Genomic DNA, 7,872 nt, shown 5'->3' on the forward strand with positions numbered 1-7,872 from the left:
ACTGCAGCATTGATGCCTGCACAGTCAGATGGGTGGCAAATTGGCTAGATGGTCGCACCCAGGGTGGTGGTGGACGGGTTGTTTTCGACCTGGAGGGATGTGGGCAGTGGAGTTCCCCAGGGCTCGGTCCTCGGGCCTGTGCTATTCAACATCTTTATCAGTGACTTGGAGGTGGGTGTGGAAAGCACGCTGTCCAGATTTGCTGATGACACAAAGATGTGGGGAGAAGTGGGCACACTGGAGGGGAGGGACAGAATCCTACTAGATCTAGACATGTTACAGATGTGGGGAGATGAGAATTGGATGGAATTCAACACAGACAAGTGCAAGGTGCTGCATTTAGGGAGAAGACACCTGCAATACACTGATAGGCTAGGGAACACCCTTCTCAACAACACAGTGGCTGAAAGGGATCAGCCACTGTTGACTCCAGGATGAACATGAGCTGCCAATGAGAGGAAGTGGTCAGTAAGGCTAACCGCACCTTGTCGGATGCATCACAAGCAGGTCCAGGGAGGTGATCCTTCCCCTCTATGAGGCGCTGGTCAGGCCACAGTTGAAGTACCGCGTCCAGTTCTGGTCACCGCACTTCAAGAGGGATGTGGCTAACCTTGACAGGGTCCAGAGGGCCACTCGCATGGTCAGGGGGCAGCAGGCCAGGCCCTACAAAGATGGACTAAAGGGCCTGAATCTATTTAGCATCCACAAGAGAAGACTGAGAAGGGATCATTTCTACAACTGAATTAATATTACCACACCAGAGTTAAGGTTTTTACCTAGAGCTGAAAACAGTTTGCAAGGCTGTGGAATAAAGGAGACATTACCAGGACAGGCTAACAGATAGCAAAACTGGGGAAGAAATGATAGTTTGAATGGTGGAACATCAAAGGATCACTAAAAGTTGTTAACACCTGTAGAGTACAGCAGATTAGCAGGAATCAAGGAGACGATAATGAGCCATGAAGTTAATTGACTCTCTCAGCACTGTCCGAATAGAAATGCTGCCATCCCTCCAAGGCAGTTGGTTTTAAAGTCTGGGTGGAGCAAGATTCAGAAGGATGCAACTGCATTACTGCCCTCCTCAGTACCCACCCATTTAAATAAGCATCTTGTTTTGTTTAACTGAGAACATAAGAAATAAGTGCTTAAAGAAATACTTATTGTCACTGGCGATGCATTTTTTAGTTACAAAGCATATCAGGTTACATCTGTTCTTTCCAACTCTCCTTCCCTTCAGCTGTACTTGACAAATAATGTAGTCATTCTCTACTGGTTATAAGCACACAGGTTCCAAATTATTATGCACCACGTCCTATTTACTTACCTGGCACCTAAGTGCAATTCTATCGAGCTTAGGTCTGAAAAGCTGTTAAAACATGGGAAAGAATCCTCCCCTCCCTGCCATTTCTTTTTGTGACTTAGTTTTAAGGTCACAAGAGTGTGTCTTCAGGGTATGTTATAAAGTATGCATGTTAAGTTTTCAGGGATCTGAGTAGAGTGAAATAGGACTATACTTATGTCCAATAGGTGGAATAAGACCTGGCCCTACATTTAATCAGAAACCCTAATTATAGAGAAATTGCATAAAAAACAACAAACTGGTTAGTACTGTGGCATCTTCTGAAATTCAGCTACGCAAAACAGCTGCTTACAGACGTGAAAAACTTTAAACTCGGTACACTCCCGTGCCAAGCCCAGTACATGTCCAGAAGAGGCATCACGCTGGTTGGACCCAGCTCTCCCAACCTCTGTATAGATCAGGTGCTTTAATGGGGCTTTTTTGGCACTTTTATCTCATAGCTGATTGAATTGCCTTTAGATAAAAGCACCAAGAAGCCCCACTGAAGCGCCTGATCTATACAGACACTACTGAGCCAGACTGAACTAACATGCTGCTGCTTCTGGTAAAGTGTGTTAGGGGGTTGTTGTTTTTTGGTTTGGTTTGGTTTGGTTTTTTTAACATCTGTAAGCAGCCAATGATACCACCTAAGCTGCAGATGGTGGGCTTATTTGGCAACCAGGTCTGCTAATTCAGGAAGTCCAGCAAGGCAGTTGCTGAGTGATGGCAGAAGAATTGTTCTCCTCCACAGAAGTGAAATATGTCTACCAGCAGAAGAACTTTTGCATAACTGCTTCTGCCAGGACTCTGAATTACAATTTAACCAGCTTTAATCAGGAGCTAACAGAAACACATGCTGAGTACATAGCATTCCAAAATGACATAGCAGGCACACTTAGTTCATTTGAAGAGGTGCCTTTGGTACAGAAAACAAAAGGATTTGGCAAATGGCTTACTGGGTTACCCACAGATGTCTTAAATGGCTTGCACTCTATAAGAGGCAAGGGTTTCTTAGAGTGATATCTTTTATTGGACCAATTGCATAACTGAGATAGAGTTAGACATGCTTTCAAATGCAAAAAATTTATCATCAGGTCAACCCTATCTAATTGTATCCCAACTATGAAGTCGGTCCAATAAAAGATATCACCCTTAAGAAATCCATGCCTCTCATATAATTAGAAAATTGGCTTATGGGATGCACCCAGAGAGTGGTGGTGGATGGGTCAGTTTCTACCTGGAGAAATGTGGGCAGCGGAGTCCCTGAAGGCTCTGTCCTGGGACCAGTACTTTCAATACCTTCATTAGTGACTTGGACGAGGGAATAGAAAGCACCCTGTCCAAGTTTGCTGATGACACCAAACTATGGGGGGAGGTACATGAACTAGACGGCAGGAAGCCAATCCAGGCTGATTTGGACAGGCTGAGGAAATGGGCTGAACAGAATAGGATGCAGTTTAACAAGGATAAGTGTCATGTGTTGCACGTGGGGAGGAAGAATCATCAACACCCCTACAGCCTGGGAGGTGCCACTCTAAGTAGCACAACTGCGGAAAGGGATCTTGGAGTCATAGTCGACTCCAAAATGAACACGAGTCAGCAGTGCAATGAAGTAATAAGTAAAGCTAACCGCACCCTTTCTTGCATAAGTAGGTGCATCACAAATAGGTGTAAGGAGGTGATACTTCCCCTCTGTGTGGCATTGGTTAGGCCACTGCTGGAGTGCTGCGTCCAGTTTTGGGTGCCGCACTTTGGGAGGGATGTGGATGGCCTTTGAGAGGGTTCAGAGGAGGGCAACTTGTCTGGTTAAAGGCCTACAGAAAAAACCCTATGTGGACCGATTGGGAGACCTGAACTTCTTCAGCTTCCCCAAGAGGAGGCTGAGAGGTGATCTCGTGGCTGCCTACAAACTCACTGGGGGGGAGGGAGGGGGGACAGTAAGAAATAGGGGATACAATGTTTACCAGGGTGTCTGTCAGGGTAACTAGAAATAATGGCCACAAGCTGGAACAGAGCAAATTCAGATTGGACATCAGGAAAAAATTCTTTACAGTGAGAGTTGTCAAAATATGGAATAAGCTTCCAAGGGAGGTGGTGCTGTCCCCTTCCTTGGAGATGTCTAACAGGAGATTGGACAGACACCTGGCTGGGGTCATCTGACCCCAGCACTCATTCCTACCCAGGGCAGGGGGTCGGATTCGATGATCTAATAGGTCCCTTCCGACCCTAACATCTATGAAACTGTAATTCCTGAACCATGACTTCTACAACATCACTCTTGCACTATATGGCAATTATGAATCTTTGAGAGGAGTAAAATTAACACGACTGACTTTCAAAGGCCCTGAAACACCACAGATGCTGTACAGCAGTGTAGGGACATGAGTGCCCAGGCACCTGGGTCAAAGCAGAAGTGGCAAATTCTAGTTTCCACTGCATTGACAATTGTGAATGTGAGACTGCCATCAGCAGCAGCTTTATCTTGCTCCATGTCCCCCTCCACAACCCCTCAAGTTGGTACCCAGGGCAGTTTCCCCTATGCTCCTCCCACCTAGGGCCCAGACAGAATTAACAATTTTCATCCAATCTGGCCACAGAAAGCAATCTATAGCCATGACAAACAAGTGCAGAGCTGTAGACTGTTTCAAAAATGGCTGTTCAGGTAAAAATCTGAACCCTCATTACATGAGGGTTCAGATGAAGATATTTCAAAACAAAGCATTTTCTGTAACTTCTCTCTGTGCTACCTGCCAGCCACAAGCTGTTTTCAGAATGCAGTGGGGGAGAGGGAGTGGAGGGAGTTCAGTCTGGGGGCTTTTCAACCACTGCTGGAGGGTGAGGGAGGTGTACTGGAGCCCCCACCCTCTAGCACTGGCTGGGTAACCCCCAGAATGAGCTCCCTCTGGTCCATTCCCCTCTCCCATTCAGAAAATAGTGCAGGCTGAGAAACAGGAGAGATCATTGCTAGGAGAAACCGACTGCAGGCTCATTGCCAGCAACTAGCTTTCCCTTCCCCCCTGGAACCAACAGTGAATTTGTTTGGTCAGGGGGAATATTGTAACTCAGAACACTTCCTGCAAAGCACTCTCAGTTACAGCGTGGAGCTACACTTCTGTCTGCACTTCAGTTATGCCACTGATGCTGCATCTACTCATCTGGATTCAAGAGATTACATTCATAATAAAAATGAGTGCCAAGGGTATACTGCAAAAGGTTCAATGTCTGTCAGCTTAGCACCCAATTTTCACTGAAGTACTAGCAGATATAACAAAGCCTACAGAATAGTTTGTAAAACAGGTAAAAATTGCTGAGTAAGAACTGTTCATTGGAGTGGATCATGAAAGGATAAAAAATTAACATTAATTAACCAAAAGAGATAGCTCAGGGAGCTGAAAAAATTGTTGTTTTAGCAGATAAAAGCAGATAAAACTAGCAAAAAGAACACCGAATTGCAGTTTTGTTGTACTTTTGTGTTTGCATATGACACATATTAGGCAGGATTCAAAACCACAACATTAAAAAAGAATCTGTGGAAAGCAAAAGAATAAAGAACCTAGCTTAATGACCACCTAAATGACCGATATGATCAAAATATTAAAGGCAATTATGCAAAAATGTACACATCCTCTCCTACCCATACGGAAGAGATAAGCAGCTACAATATAGCAATACTTTAATCGTCAGCAGGGCAACTAAAGCAAGCATTTGTACACAACATTACTACAGAGAACAGATCGTAAACTGAACAGATCGTAATTTAAACATTATTGAACAAATTACTGTAATACCCAGGAAATAAACCTCTTAAGCACAATATCCAGAAATTGTATGGTCACGAAAATGAGCCACTGGATGTACAAAAGCTACCCAACACATCCCCTAATCACCAAAAAGATGCAAAATATTTGAAATACCTTACTTGAAGTAGAGAAGCACTGCTGGCATTTGATTTGCTCAAGCTGAGTATAATTTAATACTGTCTAATCTAAATGCCTTAAAGAATACAATAGTATATTAGGAAGTTTCCTGAGGAATGCAAGATTAAAAGTAGATACTATTGTATTTACGTGAATCCACGATGACACTAAATTAAACACGACCCTGCAATAATTAGATTCTAGACATGGAACTTTTATAAGCGTGTTATTATTCTGTGTGTGTAGAATCTAATTATTGGAGAGTCATCTTATATTCATCCCTCCCACGGGCAATCAGTGGCACAGGGGCAGGAAATACAGGGGAGTCAAGTGGCTGACCCCTGCCCCACCACACCTTGCCCCCTACCATCTGTCTCCCACACCACTTGCGTCCCCTGCCTGGATGCCCTGGCACCTTCCCTCTTTTTGCCTGCCATGTGCTCCATGCCCTAGGTTGGAATGGCGCCAGAGTCAGCCTGAAGCAGGGGTCGGGACATGTGGCGGAAGTAGGAGAAGAGGTGAGGAAGCAGAGGCTGCGGGGCAGAGGCTACAGAACAGAGACTGGGGTGGGGTGGGGGGTAGAGACAGCAGTAAGTGGGGGCAGGGCAGCACACAGGCATGCATCTCTGACTCCAGCTCTGATTCTGGGCCAGAATGGGAACCACAGCAGACACCTACCCCCACTGCCTTGTATTCAAATCCATGTTAAATGGAGAAAAGAAACTTTGTCTTGGATTCAAGTAAATATGGTAATTAAGATCCTATAATAAATACTCATAAAACAGACAGATTAACTAGTTGAAAAGATTTTGAGGTAAAATATTAGCAATAATTTTTAATGGAGATAATCATATGAAGATAAACTCCACTATAAAAAAATAATGAACAGAAGAGTTATAACTTTGTCTACTTCAGTGAACCCTGAATCCTGCAGTCAAAACAGCATAATTAGACACCTAATTCTGATGATGTAGGACTTAAACTAGTTTTTCCATTGCCTTGAATGGGAGCTGTATCAAGTACATAAAAAGTAAACTAACTGAAGCCCAGGTTTTTAAATATCCTGGATAAGAGCAAAAGTGGACACTGAAAGATTATTTCCAGCCATATTTCAGACCCCGGAAGTACGATAAATTCATTAATTTGCCTTTGCTATTCATTCTATCTAAGAAACATTTCAAAACAAAGTGAATGAAATTCTGGATTTTGATATTACGGAGGATATATTTTAGTGTTCAAAACAAGTAAGGTGATGTATGAGGTCAATCTACCAAAGAGATCCACTAGCAATATACAGCAGAGGTTAAATGATCCATATTTCACCACCAATGCTGACTCCATATGTTTCCAGCCAATATTAATGTATTAAAGTTTTTTTGTTACAGAAAAAATATTAGAGATTTTATTTTAAACTACTAACTTCATTTCAAGGCAGCTGAATTCATTTGGGTAGGAATGAGCCAATTGTGAAATGTAGGTCTTTACTTGGATGCTAATCATGTAACTTGTTTCTTTAACTAAACGTTAAGTTGGAGTTTTGCAACACAATTGCACAAAAACCTATTTAATGCATCTCATCTAAACTATTTTATACGGATTTATTGTTAGTAAGGGATGAAAATGAGACTAAAACCTGAATGTTACATAATCAAGCTATCAAAATTAAAATAAAAGCCAAGTAATATGTAGTATTGATTTTATTAAGTCTAATACCAAACACAATTGCCACAGCCAGTAGCTATAAACATTTAACTTTTAGAGAGAAGGTTCAGGCTGGACATCAGGAGACATTACTTCATGGTTAGGGCTGCCAGGCTCTGGAATGGGCTCCCAAGTGAGGTGGTGCTCTCTCCTACATTGGGGGTCTTCAAGAGGAGGTTGGACAGATATTTGGCTAAGGTGATATGACCCCAGCACCCGTTCCTGCCAGGGGAAGGGGGTCAGACCTGATGATCTATTTAGGTCCCTTCTGACCCTAAGCACTATGATGCTATGATATTAAATAAATTTTAAATTCAGGGAAAATCTGTCTGAATAACATATAAGAGACTGCTATAGATGGAAATACATGGATACAATTGCAGTTTGTGAAATATAGTCCAGTCCAGAACACACAGTTTGAAACAAGCATTTTTTTTTTAAAAAGAACTAGAAACTGACCATTCAACAACAGATTTTTTATTATTATTATTTAAAGAAATGACTACTAAATCTTTTAGAGACTGATTTATTTCCTGAACACACCATCTTATCTCTGTATCTGAGGTCACTACTGAAGAAACTGGCTGAGAAACTAATTCCCAGGACTGTGCAAATATTACTTTTAAAGATTCTGAAGTTGGCTTTTATCCCAGTTACATGCCTGTCTTTTCAAAGAAGGGAAAAAAGCTTTTCTGATGTGAAGCAGAGGCTCCAGGTAATGGGGTCATCTTATGCTGAAATATATGAACCAGCATGGGTTCATCAGCGGCAGGTCCTGTCAGACCAACCTGGTGGCCTTTTACGACCAGGTCACTAAATCATTGGATGCAGGGGTGGCAGTGGATATAGTTTTCCTAGACTTCAGGAAGGCTTTTGATACTGTCTCTCACCCCATTCTCATTAGGAAGCTGGGGG

The 7,872-nt window shown here is 42.8% G+C and overlaps 1 protein-coding gene across 1 annotated transcript in view; it reads right to left on the reverse strand.

Annotated features, from left to right (window-relative positions):
- IFT80 (intraflagellar transport 80) overlaps positions 1-7,872 on the reverse strand; it is a 179,819-nt gene that overhangs the window by 141,449 nt on the left and 30,498 nt on the right. The window lies entirely within an intron of this gene.

The sequence above is a fragment of the Gavialis gangeticus genome, unplaced genomic scaffold (genome assembly GCF_001723915.1).
Source record: "Gavialis gangeticus isolate Ggan-Ray unplaced genomic scaffold, GavGan_comp1, whole genome shotgun sequence".
Taxonomy (NCBI): domain Eukaryota; kingdom Metazoa; phylum Chordata; order Crocodylia; family Gavialidae; genus Gavialis; species Gavialis gangeticus.